The sequence below is a fragment of the Salvelinus alpinus genome, chromosome 26 (assembly GCF_045679555.1).
Source record: "Salvelinus alpinus chromosome 26, SLU_Salpinus.1, whole genome shotgun sequence".
NCBI classification, from domain to species: domain Eukaryota; kingdom Metazoa; phylum Chordata; class Actinopteri; order Salmoniformes; family Salmonidae; genus Salvelinus; species Salvelinus alpinus.
The window spans coordinates 32,382,186-32,399,614 of record NC_092111.1 but is presented as its reverse complement, the minus strand read 5'-3'; the positions used below and the strand labels follow the sequence as shown (position 1 = coordinate 32,399,614).

The 17,429-nt window shown below is 44.6% G+C and overlaps 1 pseudogene; it reads left to right on the top strand.

Moving 5' to 3' along the window:
- The window catches only part of LOC139555197 (syndetin-like), a 174,722-nt pseudogene that overhangs the window by 9,604 nt on the left and 147,689 nt on the right, over nt 1-17,429 (top strand).

The following is a 17,429-nucleotide window of genomic DNA, read 5'->3' as shown; positions in this document are numbered from 1 at the left end:
CATCTCTCCTGCTGGTGCCTCCGCCGCTTTATTCTCCATCCCAATATGCTGCTTCATTTAGCACCAAAAAAATGTATAAAAGTGACTGTTCGACTAAAGAAATCTTGGTCGACCAAACAATCGACCAGTTAACTAAATGGGGTCTGCCCTACACCAAGCAGTTTAGTCTTCTCAACTTGCTCAATTTCTACATTATTCATTACAATATTTAGTTGAGATTCAGAGTTTAGTGAATGATTTTCCCCAAATACAATGCTTTTAGTTTTTGAAATATTTAGGACTCACTTATTTCTCGCCATCCATTCTGGAACTGACTGCAGCTCTTTGTTAAGTGTTGCAGTGATTTCACTTGCTGTGGTAGCTGACATGTAGAGTGTTGAGCCAGTGGCAGGTCATTAGTAAAGATTGAAAAAAGTAAAGGGTCTAGACACCTGCCCTGGGGAATGCTTAACTCTACCTGGGTTATGTTGCAGAGGCTTCCATTAAAGGACAACCTCTGTGTTCTGTTAGACAGGTAACTCTCCATCCACAATATAGCAGGGATGTAAAGCCATAACACACAAGTTTCAGCATATTATGATCTAGAATGTCAAAACCTGCACTGAAGTCTAACAAAACAACCCCAACTTTTTATGATCAATTTCTCTCAGCCAATCATCAGTCATTTGTGTAAGTGCCGTACATGTTGAATGCCCTTCGCTATGAACGTGTTGAATATCTGTTGTTAATTAGTTTACTGTGAATCAAATCAAATCAAGCTTTATTTATATAGCACGTTTCAGACATGAATGTAACATAATGCGCTTCACAGGAAGAAAATAAAAACTACACAACAAACTTGAGGATAAAAAAACTAAATAATAATAATAAAAACATGAACAACTACAAAAGCACCCGAAGTAAACGCAAAGCGAAAAAGGTGTGTTTTAAGATCTCTTTCAAATATGTCCCCCCCCCAGATTCTCTGGCAGGCTATTCCAGAGGCTGGAGGCATAGTAAGTAAATGCTGACTCTCCATGCCTCTTGGTCCTAGGCTTTGGGATAGTTAAAAGGCCAGTGCCAGAGGACCTGAGGGACCTACTTGGTACATATCTCAAAAGCATGCCTGATATGTTTTGGGGTGCACAATCATGGGTTGATTTAAAATCCAATAGAATAATCTTAAAATGTATTCTAAATGTCACAGGCAGCCAGTGCAGAGACTTTAAAACCGGTGTAATGTGTGCTTTCCGTCTGGTCTTGGTCAATACCTTTGCTGCAGCAATCTGTTTGTTTTGCAGTTGACCAATGGCTTTCTTGGATAAACCAGACAGGAGAGCGTTGCAGTAGTCAAACCAGCTTGTAATAAAAGCATGGATGAGTCTCTCTGTATCAGCCTGAGATAGAAACAGCTGCAGTTTGTCAATGTTCCTCAGGTGGTAAAAAGCTATTTTTGTCACATCCCTAATGTGTGATTCAAAACTGAGTTCAGAATCTAAAATGACACCTAGGTTTTTACCTGGTGTTTTTACCTGGTGTTTTACCTTTATTGCCCGTGATTTAAAATGTGCAGCCAGATTCTCTGTGCTTTGGCTCCAATAATAAATAGCATTGTATCTGATCAAACACAGTTTTATATTATAGTTTACTGAGGGTTGGTAACAGGCTGATTGGTCAGCTGCTTGAGCCAGTAAACAGTGCTTTACTATTCTTGGGTAGCGCAATGACTTTTGCTTCTCTCCAGGCCTGAGGGAACACACTTTCCTGTAGGCTTAGATTGAAGAGACGGCCAAAAGGAGTGACAATATCGTCCGTTTGTTGCTGGCATGTTATGTCTAAATTTACTAATCTTACAAATGAAAAAATCATTGAAGTAGTTGGCAATATCAGTGGGTTTTGTGACGAATGAGCCATCTGATTCAATGAATGATGGAGCCAAGTTTGTCTTTTTGCCCAAAGTTTAATGTAAGGTGCTCCAAAGCTTTCTTTATATCATTTATCTTTGTTTCACAGTACTGTTTCTTCTTTTTGTTTAGTTTAGTCACATGATTTCTGAATTTCAATTCACTGGGATTTAACAGTTTTTAGCTAGCTAAGTTAGTTTGCTACATATATTTGAATTAAATAATCAACGTTGCTTACCTTAATACATTGAAAAAAGAATGTCTTTATTGGTAGGCTACTTGCAAGTTGGTTTAACCAGCGTCCTCTTGTGTGGTCATGCTCGAATGGCAGTTTGTTTTTGAATGGCAGTTATATTTTGAATTGACCAAAAGGTTCTATATAGAACCCCTTTTTTAAATCTAAGACTGTATGCTTTTATTAAACATGATTTCCTCTTGCATCTAGCTAGCATTTAGTTCTCAACAGCACAGAGACATTTTTCAAAATGGCAAAATTATACAGAAGCATCATTAATTTAAATGTCAATGCAAAACAGTTGGAACAAATTAAAAGGGATTGATATGACTGGGTTAGCTTTTGTTAGCTGTTGTTTTCTAAAATCCCCATTACACTCTGGGGTACAAAGAACACTGAAGGTTATTTGCCTTCACTGGGTGTATATATATAGTGCATTCGGGAAAGTATTCAGACCCGTTGACCTTTTCCACATTTTGTTACGTTACAGCTTTATTCTAAAATGGATTAAATAGTTTTTTCCCCCTCATCAATCTTAACACAATACCCCGTGAGGACAAAGCAAAACAATGTTTTTTTAGGAATTTTGCAAATGTATTAATAATAAAAAACTGAAATATCACATTTACATAGGTATTCAGACCCTTTACTCAGTACTTTGTTGAAGCACCTTTGGCAGCGATAACAGTTTCAAGTCTACTTGGTTATGACGCTACAAGCTTGGCACTCCTGCATTTGGGGAGTTTCTCCCATTCTTCTCTGCAGATCCTCTCAAGCTCTGTCAGATTGGATGGGGAGCGTCGCTGCACAGCTACTTTCATATCTCTCTAGAGATGTTTTTTGGGGGTTCAGTTCTGGGCTCTGGCTGGTTTTCATCAAGGATCTCTCTGTACTTTGCTCTGTTCATCTTTCCCTCGATTCTGACTAGTCTCCCAGTCCCTGCCACTAAAAAACATCCCCACAGCATGATGCTGCCACCACCATGCTTCACCGTAGGGATAGTGCCAGGTTTCCTCCAGACGTAACGCTTGGCATTCAGGCCAAAGAGTTCAATCTTGGTTTCGTCAGACCAGAGAATCTTGTTTCTCATGGTCTGAGAGTCCTTTAGGTGCCTTTTGGCAAACTCCAATTGGGCTGTCATCTGCCTTTTACTAAGGAGTGGCTTCCGTCTGGCCACTCTACCGTAAAGGCCTGATTGGTGGAGTGCTGCAGAGATGATTGTCCTTTTGGAAGGTTCTCCCATCTCCACAGAGGAACTCTGGAGCTTTGTCAGAGTGACCACCGGGTTCTTGGTCACTTCCTTGACCAAGGCCCATCTCCCCGATTGCTCAGTTTGACCGGGTGGCCAGCTCTAGGAAGAGTCTTGGTGGTTCCAAACTTCTTCCACTTAAGAATGATGGAGGCCACTGTGTTCTTGGGGACCTTCAATGTTGCAGAAATGTTTTGGTACCATTCCCCAGATCTGTGCCTCACAATCCTGTCTCAGAGCTCTACAGACAATTCCTTCGACATCATGGCTGGGTTTTGCTCTGACATGCACTGTCAACTGTGGGACCTTATCTAGACAGGTGTTTGCCTTTCCAAAAAGTCATGGGGTCTGAATACTTTCCGAATGCACTGTATATAATATTTTTTAGTGAAGGGTTCTTTAATCTCATCCAAATAACCAAAAGGTTCTATATAGAACCCCAAATAACCATTTTGTACAGACCCAGAGGAAACACTAAGCTAGAGATGAGTCAAATAGTTAGGCTAGTTAGTTATGCCCGCTGTTCACTACACACCCAGAGGGCACACCAAGCCAAGGGATCCACTGCACAATCTCCCTTTATAGCACCTTCACATGTTGCAGCACAAGCTGGAGGAGAGTGTCCCAAATGGCACCCTATTCAATATGTAGTGCATAGGGCTATGGTTCAAAAGTAGTGCCATATGTAGGGAATAGGGTGCCTTTTGGGACAGAGTCATAGTACTGTGTACAGACCCCAAGGACACAACAAGCTGGAGTTGAGATAGTTAGTCCTACTGTACACTACAGACCCCAAGGACACAACAAGCTGGAGGTGAGATAGTTAGTCCTACTGTACACTACAGACCCCAAGGACACAACAAGCTGGAGGTGGGATAGTTAGTCCTACTGTACACTACAGACCCCAAGGACACAACAAGCTGGAGGTGGGATAGTTAGTCCTACTGTACACTACAGACCCCAAGGACACAACAAGCTGGAGGTGGGATAGTTAGTCCTACTGTACACTACAGACCCCAAGGACACAACAAGCTGGAGGTGGGATAGTTAGTCCTACTGTACACTACAGACCCCAAGGACACAACAAGCTGGAGGTGGGATAGTTAGTCCTACTGTACACTACAGACCCCAAGGACACAACAAGCTGGAGGTGGGATAGTTAGTCCTACTGTACACTACAGACCCCAAGGACACAACAAGCTGGAGGTGGGATAGTTAGTCCTACTGTACACTACAGACCCCAAGGACACAACAAGCTGGAGGTGGGATAGTTAGTCCTACTGTACACTACAGACCCCAAGGACACAACAAGCTGGAGGTGGGATAGTTAGTCCTACTGTACACTACAGACCCCAAGGACACAACAAGCTGGAGGTGGGATAGTTAGTCCTACTGTACACTACAGACCCAAAGGACACAACAAGCTGGAGGTGGGATAGTTAGTCCTACTGTACACTACAGACCCCAAGGACACAACAAGCTGGAGGTGGGATAGTTAGTCCTACTGTACACTACAGACCCCAAGGACACAACAAGCTGGAGGTGGGATAGTTAGTCCTACTGTACACTACAGACCCCAAGGACACAACAAGCTGGAGGTGAGATAGTTAGTCCTACTGTACACTACAGACCCCAAGGACACAACAAGCTGGAGGTGGGATAGTTAGTCCTACTGTACACTACAGACCCCAAGGACACAACAAGCTGGAGGTGGGATAGTTAGTCCTACTGTACACTACAGACCCCAAGGACACAACAAGCTGGAGGTGAGATAGTTAGTCCTACTGTACACTACAGACCCCAAGGACACAACAAGCTGGAGGTGGGATAGTTAGTCCTACTGTACACTACAGACCCCAAGGACACAACAAGCTGGAGTTGAGATAGTTAGTCCTACTGTACACTACAGACCCCAAGGACACAACAAGCTGGAGTTGAGATAGTTAGTCCTACTGTACACTACAGACCCCAAGGACACAACAAGCTGGAGGTGAGATAGTTAGTCCTACTGTACACTACAGACCCCAAGGACACAACAAGCTGGAGGTGGGATAGTTAGTCCTACTGTACACTACAGACCCCAAGGACACAACAAGCTGGAGGTGGGATAGTTAGTCCTACTGTACACTACAGACCCCAAGGACACAACAAGCTGGAGGTGGGATAGTTAGTCCTACTGTACACTACAGACCCCAAGGACACAACAAGCTGGAGGTGGGATAGTTAGTCCTACTGTACACTACAGACCCCAAGGACACAACAAGCTGGAGGTGGGATAGTTAGTCCTACTGTACACTACAGACCCCAAGGACACAACAAGCTGGAGGTGGGATAGTTAGTCCTACTGTACACTACAGACCCCAAGGACACAACAAGCTGGAGGTGGGATAGTTAGTCCTACTGTACACTACAGACCCCAAGGACACAACAAGCTGGAGGTGGGATAGTTAGTCCTACTGTACACTACAGACCCAAAGGACACAACAAGCTGGAGGTGAGATAGTTAGTCCTACTGTACACTACAGACCCCAAGGACACAACAAGCTGGAGGTGGGATAGTTAGTCCTACTGTACACTACAGACCCCAAGGACACAACAAGCTGGAGGTGAGATAGTTAGTCCTACTGTACACTACAGACCCCAAGGACACAACAAGCTGGAGGTGGGATAGTTAGTCCTACTGTACACTACAGACCCCAAGGACACAACAAGCTGGAGGTGGGATAGTTAGTCCTACTGTACACTACAGACCCCAAGGACACAACAAGCTGGAGGTGAGATAGTTAGTCCTACTGTACACTACAGACCCCAAGGACACAACAAGCTGGAGGTGGGATAGTTAGTCCTACTGTACACTACAGACCCCAAGGACACAACAAGCTGGAGGTGGGATAGTTAGTCCTACTGTACACTACAGACCCCAAGGACACAACAAGCTGGAGGTGAGATAGTTAGTCCTACTGTACACTACAGACCCCAAGGACACAACAAGCTGGAGGTGGGATAGTTAGTCCTACTGTACACTACAGACCCCAAGGACACAACAAGCTGGAGGTGGGATAGTTAGTCCTACTGTACACTACAGACCCCAAGGACACAACAAGCTGGAGGTGGGATAGTTAGTCCTACTGTACACTACAGACCCCAAGGACACAACAAGCTGGAGGTGAGATAGTTAGTCCTACTGTACACTACAGACCCCAAGGACACAACAAGCTGGAGGTGAGATAGTTAGTCCTACTGTACACTACAGACCCAAAGGACACAACAAGCTGGAGGTGGGATAGTTAGTCCTACTGTACACTACAGACCCCAAGGACACAACAAGCTGGAGGTGAGATAGTTAGTCCTACTGTACACTACAGACCCCAAGGACACAACAAGCTGGAGGTGGGATAGTTAGTCCTACTGTACACTACAGACCCCAAGGACACAACAAGCTGGAGGTGGGATAGTTAGTCCTACTGTACACTACAGACCCCAAGGACACAACAAGCTGGAGGTGGGATAGTTAGTCCTACTGTACACTACAGACCCCAAGGACACAACAAGCTGGAGGTGGGATAGTTAGTCCTACTGTACACTACAGACCCCAAGGACACAACAAGCTGGAGGTGGGATAGTTAGTCCTACTGTACACTACAGACCCCAAGGACACAACAAGCTGGAGGTGGGATAGTTAGTCCTACTGTACACTACAGACCCCAAGGACACAACAAGCTGGAGGTGAGATAGTTAGTCCTACTGTACACTACAGACCCCAAGGACACAACAAGCTGGAGGTGAGATAGTTAGTACTACTGTACACTACAGACCCCAAGGACACAACAAGCTGGAGGTGGGATAGTTAGTCCTACTGTACACTACAGACCCCAAGGACACAACAAGCTGGAGGTGGGATAGTTAGTCCTACTGTACACTACAGACCCCAAGGACACAACAAGCTGGAGGTGAGATAGTTAGTCCTACTGTACACTACAGACCCCAAGGACACAACAAGCTGGAGGTGGGATAGTTAGTACTACTGTACACTACAGACCCCAAGGACACAACAAGCTGGAGGTGGGATAGTTAGTCCTACTGTACACTACAGACCCCAAGGACACAACAAGCTGGAGGTGAGTTAGTTAGTCCTACTGTACACTACAGACCCCAAGGACACAACAAGCTGGAGGTGGGTTAGTTAGTCCTACTGTACACTACAGACCCCAAGGACACAACAAGCTGGAGGTGGGATAGTTAGTCCTACTGTACACTACAGACCCCAAGGACACAACAAGCTGGAGGTGGGATAGTTAGTCCTACTGTACACTACAGACCCCAAGGACACAACAAGCTGGAGGTGGGATAGTTAGTCCTACTGTACACTACAGACCCCAAGGACACAACAAGCTGGAGGTGGGATAGTTAGTCCTACTGTACACTACAGACCCCAAGGACACAACAAGCTGGAGGTGGGATAGTTAGTCCTACTGTACACTACAGACCCCAAGGACACAACAAGCTGGAGGTGGGATAGTTAGTCCTACTGTACACTACAGACCCCAAGGACACAACAAGCTGGAGGTGGGATAGTTAGTCCTACTGTACACTACAGACCCCAAGGACACAACAAGCTGGAGTTGAGATAGTTAGTCCTACTGTACACTACAGACCCCAAGGACACAACAAGCTGGAGGTGAGTTAGTTAGTCCTACTGTACACTACAGACCCCAAGGACACAACAAGCTGGAGGTGGGTTAGTTAGTCCTACTGTACACTACAGACCCCAAGGACACAACAAGCTGGAGGTGGGATAGTTAGTCCTACTGTACACTACAGACCCCAAGGACACAACAAGCTGGAGGTGGGATAGTTAGTCCTACTGTACACTACAGACCCCAAGGACACAACAAGCTGGAGGTGAGTTAGTTAGTCCTACTGTACACTACAGACCCAAAGGACACCGCAACAAGGGAATTGCTATCCACTCTCCCATTCATAGCTATTTTTGCCACTGGGACAAATGATGTGAATTACCTTCCACAAATAGTCATTTTTCCCACACTCCCGCATAAAGCCACAACCTATTCACTTTTATTATCTAATACATGTTCAAATCAAATCAAATTGTATTTGTCACATGCGCCAAATACAACAGGTATAGGTAGACCTTACAGTGAAATGCTTACTTATAAGCCCTTAACCAACAATGTAGTTTTAAGAAAATCCCTAAAAAAGTAAGAGGTGACAATAACAAATTATTGAAGAGCAGCAGTAAATAACAATAGCGTATTAGAGTATGTAGAGGTAATTATGGACATGTAGGGAGAGTTATTAAAGTGGCTATGCATAGATAATAACAGAGAGTAGCAGCAGTGTAAAAGGGGGTGGGGGCAATGCACATAGTCTGGGGTAGCCATTTGCTTAGCTGTTCAGGAGTCTTATGGCTTGGGGGTAGAAGCTGTTTAGGAGCCTCTTGGACCTAGACTTGGCGCTCCGGTACCGCTTGACATGCGGTAGCAGAGAGAACAGTCTATGATTAGGGTGGCTGGAGTCTTTGACAATTTTTAGGGCCTTCCTCTGACACCGCCTGGTATAAAGGTCCTGGATGGCAGGAAGCTTGACCCCAGTGATGTACTGGGCCGTACGCACTACCCTCTGTAGTGCCTTGCGGTCGGAGGTCGAGCAGTTGCCATACCAGGCAGTAATGCAACCCGTCAGCATGCTCTCGATGGTGCAGCTGTAGAACCTTTTGAGGATCTGAGGACCCATGCCAATTCTTTTCAGTTTCCTAGGTTTTGTTGTGCCCTCTTCACATCTGTCTTGGTGTGCTTGGACCATTTTAGTTTGTTGATGATGTGGTCGCCAAGGAACTTGAAGCTCTCAACCTGCTCCACTACAGCCCCGTCGATGAGAATGGGGGCGTGCTCGGTCCTCCTTTTTCTGTAGTCCACAATCATCTATTTTGTCTTGATCACGTTGAGGGAGAGGTTGTTGTCCTGGCACTACACAGCCAGGTCTCTGACCTCCTCCCTGACCTCAGGCCTACCACTGTTGTGTCATCGGCAAAGTTAATGATGGTGTTGGAGTCGTGCCTGGCCGTGCAGTCATGAGTGAACAGGGAGTACAGGAGGGGACTGAGCATGCACCCCTGAGGGGCCCCCGTGTTGAGGATCAGTGTGGCGGATGTGTTGTTACCTACCCTTACCACCTGGGGGCGGCCCTGCGGCCTTGTGAATATTGACCTGTTTAAAGGTCTTACGCACATCGGCTGTGGAGAGCGTGATCACACATTCGTCGGGAACAGCTGATGCTCTCATGCATATTTGTGTTACTTGCCTCAAAGCTTCCCTTTGTAGTCTGTAATAGTTTGCAAGCCCTGCCACATCTGACGAGCATCGGAGCCGGTGTAGTACGATTCAATCTTAGTCCTGTATTGACGCTTTGCCTGTTTGCTGGTTCGTCGGAGGGCATAGCGGGATTTCTTATAAGCTTCCGGGTTAGGGTCCCGCTCCTTGAAAGCGGCAGCTTTACCCTTTAGCTCGGTGCGGCTGTTGCCTGTATTCCATGGCTTCTGGTTGGGGTATGTACGTACAGTCACTGTAGGGATGACGTCCTCGATGCACTTATTGATGAAGCCAATGACTGATGTGGTGTACTCTTCAATGCCATCGGAGGAATCCCAGAATATATTACAGTCTGTGCTAGCAAAACAGTCCTGTAGCTCAGCGGGGTCTAAACTGGCTAGTTACACGACTTGGGGCCTCAACGGGGTCTACACTGACTAGTTACACAACTTGGGGCCTCAGCTGGGTCTACACTGACTAGTTACACGACTTGGGGCCTCAACGGGGTCTACACTGACTAGTTACACGACTTGGGGCCTCAGCGGGGTATACACTGACTAGTTCCATGACTTGGGGTCTCAGCGGGGTCTACACTGACTAGTTACATGACTTGGGCCCTCAGCGGGGTCTACACTGACTAGTTCCACGACTTGTTGCCTCAGCGATGTCCACACTGACTAGTTACACAACTTGGGGCCTCAGCTGGGTCTATATTGACTAGTTACACGACTTGGGGCCTCAGTGGGGTCTACACTGACTATTTCCACGACTTGGGGCCTCAGCGGGGACTACACTGACTAGTTCCACAATTTGGGGCCTCAGCGGGGTTTACACTGACTAGTTACATGACTTGGGGCCTCAGTGGGGTCTACACTGACTATTTCCACGACTTGGGGCCTCAGCAGGGACTACACTGACTAGTTCCACGACTTGTTGCCTCAGCGATGTCCACACTGACTAGTTACACAATTTGGGGCCTCAGCTGGGTCTACACTGACTAGTTAAACGACTTGGGGCCTCAGCGGGGTCTACACTGACTATTTCCACGACTTGGGGACTACACTGACTAGTTCCACAATTTGGGGCCTCGGCGGGGTTTACACTAACTAGTTACAGCGACTTGGGCCTCCCCGCCTACACCTCCCTCTCCCTTGTTCCCAAACTCGTTATTGGGGACTCCTCTCCCCCCTTGACGGAGCTGTATCTACTCTAGCGTCACTCTGGCGTCTTCTGCTCACATGCCGATGACTTCCAGATTGATGGATTATCCACTCGCGGAGGAAGGGTGTGAAATCTCATTAGATTTAGCCGAGTGTCGCAACAACAACAACCTTTCAGATTAGAAAATGAGACTTTCAGCCAAGGGGAAAGCAATTACCCATCATCCTCGGGGCTTCTTCGCTGCTGTTGTTCCCCTTGCTTGTTTACCGATAAAGTAGTGATCCCTGATTTTAATTACATTTATTATGCATCTAAGCATGTGTGGAATACAATTCTGTGACTTTTTCCCTCTACTTTTTAAACGAATAAGTTAGTTGACAGAAGACAGTGGAAGCTCTTTGAATAAATGCTACTTAAGCGAACTAGAGAGCCGAAGCTGAAGAAACTAAAATAATTAGGATTAGCCACTAAAATAATCAAATCAAACGAAATCCCGCACTGCTCTGAGCTGCTGGTATTTGGATTTCAGTTCGGTTTCCACAATAAAACAACTTTGATTTGTTTTCTGGCAGGTGGTTCACTCCACACACCAAAGCTGCGCTCCACAAAATGTCTTTCTCTTCTAAGAAGTTCTTGGTATGAGCTTTGTATTCTTGTATTGTAACAATGCTTTTAACTGAGCTGAACCTGCAGGAGCTGGAGTACAGAAACAAGCTGAAGAGACAACAAGCAGCGGTGAGTGCAGGAGATGAGATGAGCAGCATAGGGACAGTCACTCACATACTTGGATTATGGTGATAATAGCTATGCCATTTTACTGTATCAGTGCACTTTGAAGGCAAACACAACATCGTCCGTGTTCAAAACAAGCAATTCAATAGTTACATGCAGTATGTTTCTATGTAACACCTGAATAGGTCATTGGTGGACATTCCTGCAGTCAGCATGCCAATTGCACGCTCCCTCAAAACTTGAGACATATGTAGCATTGTGTTGTGTGACAAAATTGCACATTTTAGAGTGGCCTTTCATTGTCCCCAGCACAAGGTGCACCTGTGTAATGATCATGCTGTTTAATACATTTCTTGATATGCTACACCCGTCAGGTGGATGGATTATCTTGACAAAGGAGAAATGCTTCACGAACAAGGATGTAAACACATTTCTGCACAATATTTTTGAGATTTCTGGGATCTTTTATTTAATCTCTTGAAACATGGGAGCATATTTTTGTTCAGTGTTGATAAAAGGGCATCATCATTATAGCAGAGGTTCTCTGAAGGTCATCCAGGCCTGGAGGACAGAGAGCTAGCCAGCACAGGCACTATTTTTAGAATCATTTTCGAAATGACAGTATTTTAGAAATCCCTCACTCCTCCACTCCTCCTTCCTTCCCTGCCTCTCTGTGCCCTCTTTTTTTTCAACTGCCCTCCTTTTCTTCCTTCTCCCTCTCCAAGTGTCCTTCCTACATCCTTTTCTTCCCTCTCTCACTCCCTCCATGGTGTCTGAAGAGGTAAGCTGAAGAGGTGAGCAGCAGAGCTGTCTATTCAGCGAGTGAGGCAGGGCCAAAGCCAATATTAATGGTGGTAACGGGATGAGAACTAAGAGACCCCTTGCCCCCAGTGAGGCCCCTGTCTACAGAACACTCTGACAGAGCTCTTTAACAGAGCAGACAGCTGGCTGCCAGCCTTAGGCCCCTAGGGGTCAATTCCAGGACAGGATGACCATGGGCCTTATAAAGTCTTCTGCCCTATCCAGGCTAACCCAGCCCCAGATCGACCTCGTCACCCCTAGGAAGTAGCTCATCATTTGCTGAATTACAAGTCATCCCCTAGCTAGCAAACTACCTCTAGACACTTCCTGTTGGTATGATAATGTACGATAATAGCTCTGTCTTGTCCTCTGATTGGTTGGGTGAAATTTTCACTGATGTGCTTATTTTATTTATTTATTAGTGATAGACAACAATACATGTTTAAAAAAATAAAAAAAATTAAAAAGAGTGTATTGGTGTGGTTGGAAGCCCAAGGGCTTATATGAAACCACACCACTATGCATAGTCACTTTACCCCTACCTTACATGTACCCCCGCACATTGACTCAGTACCAGTACCCCCTGTAAATAGACTCGTTATTTTATTGTGTTACTTTTAATTACATTTTTAACTTAAATTTATTTAGTAAATATTTTTTTAACTCTATTTCTTGAACTGCTGTGTTGGTTAGTAAGTAAGCATTTCACGGTAAGGTCTACACCTGTTGTATTCGGCGCATGTGACAAAACATGTTATTTGCTGATTTTATTTTAATTGATCAGTAATCACATTTTTTTAATATATATATTTGTTTTGATTCAATGTGTGTGTGCATGTGAGAGTTAGGCTATATGGAGGAGATTACTGAGTAGTTTGGTTCGTCAGGCCGACCCCCAGTCTTCTCTTACACACCTATCAGATCCTTTCAGACCTACGCAAGACAAGTATAGGGAGAAGGATGGTTTCCTCTCTCAATCACATATTCGTAGCTTTGGATAAACTTACACTGTGCCACACTGTGTACATACTTAATGACATTCCCTATAGGATCTGAACTATCTCCCTGACTGAAAACTACCTGAAGGATCTGAACTATCCCCCTGACTGAAAACTACCTGAATGATCTGAACTATCTCCCTGACTGAAAACTACCTGAAGGATCTGAACTATCTCCCTGACTGATAACTACCTGAAGGATCTGAACTATCTCCCTGACTGAAAACTACCTGAAGGATCTGAAATATCTCCCTGACTAAAAACTACCTGAAGGATCTGACCTATCTCCCTGACTGAAAACTACCTGAATGATCTGAACTAGCTCCTTGACTGATAACTACCTGAAGCAGATGGCTTATATCCTGCGTTGATGTAAAATTCTACATTTCCCTTGCCCAGGAGTAGCTAGACACATTGATACCCTCTCCATTGAACTTCTCCCTTAAATGTGTTTCCTTTGAATTGATGTGTTCCTCCCACGGGGCACGTGGACTTCGGAGAGATGGTGTAGACTGCCTACTGTATTTATTCGCACGCACGCACACACACACATCACCAGTCTGTTTGGCAGTAGCTGTTGTTGTAGAGAATGACTGCTGTTGTATAGGGAGGTCGGGGTGGTGTTGAGGCCCTATTCTCCCGCAGTGACATTGGCAGCTTTGACACATCGTTGGCCATGGCTAATCTCTTAGTTAATTATTTGTCTGCTGTATGATTGTCATCCACATTGTCATGCTCTGACTGTAAAGGAAGAAAATCTGTTTCTAAGTCCTAGTATTCCTTAAGATTCCTAGTAGTCCTAGTATTCCTTAAGATTCCTAGTAGTCCTAGTATTCCTTAAGATTCCTAGTAGTCCTAGTATTCCTTAAGATTCCTAGTAGTCCTAGTATTCCTTAAGATTCCTAGTAGTCCTAGTTTTCCTCGTAGTATTTATCCTAGTAGTCCTAGTATTCCTTAAGATTCCTAGTAGTCTTAGTATTCCTTAAGATTCCTAGTAGTCCTAGTATTCCTTAAGATTCCTAGTAGTCCTAGTATTCCTTAAGATTCCTAGTAGTCCTAGTTTTCCTCGTAGTATTTATCCTAATAGTCCTAGTATTCCTTAAGATTCCTAGTAGTCCTAGTATTCCTTAAGATTCCTAGTAGTCCTAGTATTCCTTAAGATTCCTAGTAGTCCTAGTATTCCTTAAGATTCCTAGTAGTCCTAGTTTTCCTCGTAGTATTTCTCCTAGTAGTCCTAGTATTCCTTAAGATTCCTAGTAGTCCTAGTATTCCTTAAGATTCCTAGTAGTCCTAGTATTCCTCGTAGTATTTATCCTAGTAGTCCTAGTATTCCTCATAGTATTTCTCCTAGTAGTCCTAGTATTCCTCCTAGTAGTCCTCCTATTCCTCCTAGTAGTCCTCCTATTCCTCCTAGTTGTCCTCCTATTCCTCCTAGTTGTCCTCCTATTCCTCCTAGTTGTCCTAGTCTTCCTCCTAGTAGTCCTAGTATTCCTCCTAGGTGTCCTAGTATTCCTCCTAGTATTCCTGTCCTAGTATTCCTCCTAGTAGTCCCAGTATTCCTCCTAGTAGTCCTAGTATTCCTCCTAGGTGTCCTAGTATTCCTCCTAGTATTCCTCCTAGTTGTCCTAGTATTCCTCCTAGGTGTCCTAGTATTCCTCCTAGTAGTTGTTGTTTCCTAGTAGGACTTAGTATTCCTGTAGAGACCTAGTATTCCTGTAGAGACCTAGTATTCCTGTAGAGGCCTAGTATTCCTGTAGAGACCTAGTATTCCTGTAGATTCCTGGTATTCCTCCTAGTATTCCTGTTGATGCCTAGTATTCCTCCTAGTATTCCTGTTGATGCCTAGTAGGACCTAGTATTCCTGTAGTTTCCTAGTATTCCTATAGGTTCCTTGTATTCCTCCTAGTATTCTTGTAGATTCCTAGTATTCCTGTAGATTCTCAGTATTCTTCCGAGTATTCCTCTTAGTATTTCTAGTACTCCTAGTATTCCTAGTATTCCTGTAGATTCCTAGTATTCCTCTTTCTCCTAGTATTCCTTTAGATTACTAGTAGGACCTAGTATTTCTGTCGATTCCTAGTATTGCTCCTAGTATTCCTCTTAGGAATTATTGTACTCCTAGTCTCCCTACTTTTCCTGGAGATTCCTAGTATTCCTCCTAGTATTCCTCGTTCCCGTAGTATTCCTTCTCGTGTTCCTGTTGATTCCTAGTAGGACCTTGCATTCCTGTAGATTCCTAGTATTCCTCTTAGTATTCCTGTAGATTCCTAGTATTCCTCTTAGTATTCCTGTAGATGCCTTGTATTCTTGTAGGCTCCTAGTATTCCTTCTAGTATTCCTGTAGCTTCCTAGTATTCCTAGTATTCCTGTAGATTCTTAGTATTTCTCTTAATATTTCTAGTGCTCCTCATAGTATTCCTCATCATATTCCTCCTAGTATTCCTACTATTCCTGTAGATTCCTAGTATTCCTCCTAGTATTCCTAGTATTTCAGTAAATTCCTAGTATTCTTCCTAGTATTCCTAGTATTTCAGTAAATTCCTAGTATTCCTCCTATTATTCCTAGTACTCTTAGTATTATTTCTAGTATTCTTAGTACTTGTATTCCTGTAGATTGCTATTCTCTCTCTTAGTATTATTGTGGATCTTGTTTGACAATCTAATGTATTATAGTAACATGACAGTTACCATTACTGTTGGGATCTCACTGCTTTTCATAATATGGAATGTATATATGGTGGACTCTTTTATACATAGCACATAGCTAGGCCTATATACAGCTTGTTAACTGACTACCCGAGTGCCGGGTTTCGTTCAAGTGATAAACTGATTTATGATATGTTGTGTGCATAGACGTGTGTGTGTGTGTGTGTGTGTGTGTGTGTGTGCATGCATCTCTAACTTTTCCTCATTGAAGTAGCTAAGTCAGAGCTTGAAAGGGGGGTGGGGGGAGGAGGACTGTCAAGTGCAAGTGTTGGCTCATGAGATTATTATTTTATTTTATTTGGGGGGGGGGGGGGGGTCAAGGTGAGGAGGGGGATTATTTAAAATGCTTTTGGAAGATGGGCAGGGACTCTGCTCTTCTAGCTTCAGGGTGAAGCTGGTTCCGCCATTGGGGTGCCAGGAGAGAGAAGAGCTTGGACTGGGCTGAGCGGGAGTTGCAAAGAGACCAGAGGTAGGCAGAATGGAGTGCTCGGGTTGGGGTGTTGGGTTTGAGCGCAGCCTGAAGGTAGATGGCCAGGTCCTCACAATACACAATAGACAAACATCTGATCCCAAAGTGATTATGGATTGATCGAGGACCATCAGGATGGATTGATCTAGGACCATTAGAATGGATTGATCCAGGACCATCAGGATGGATTGATCCAGGACCATCAGGATGGATTGATCCAGGACCATCAGGATGGATTGATCCAGGACCATCAGAATGGATTGATCCAGGACCATCAGGATGGATTGATCCAGGACCATCAGGATGGATTGATCCAGGACCATCAGGATGGATTGATCCAGGACCATCAGGATGGATCGATCCAGGACCATCAGGATGGATCGATCCAGGACCATCAGGATGGATCGATCCAGGACCATCAGGATGGATTGATCCAAGACCATCAGGATGGATTGATCCAAGACCATCAGGATAGATTGATCCAGGACTATAAAGAGGAGGAAGTGGCCGGCAGTATGGATTGAGGAAGAGGGGCCAGCCAGCAGTGTGCTTTGAGCCTCAGGACAGTAAGTGTTATTGACCAGGGCTCCTCCTGGGCTCCAGTTTTGTCTACTTCCCAAATTACACCCTATTCCCTACACAGTGCACTACTTTTGGGGAATGTGGTGTTATTATACTATCCACTGTATAGGGGATAGGATGTTATTTGGGACGAAGACAGTCTTTAAATAGCCACCATATTTACTTAGCTGCTTGATGTACATCACCACTGTCTGTCTCCCCTTAACGACCTATACAAATCTAATTTGGTGGAATACTGGTAAAGTAGTCTGGCTGTATTGTATGAAATCACTACTTGGGGCTGA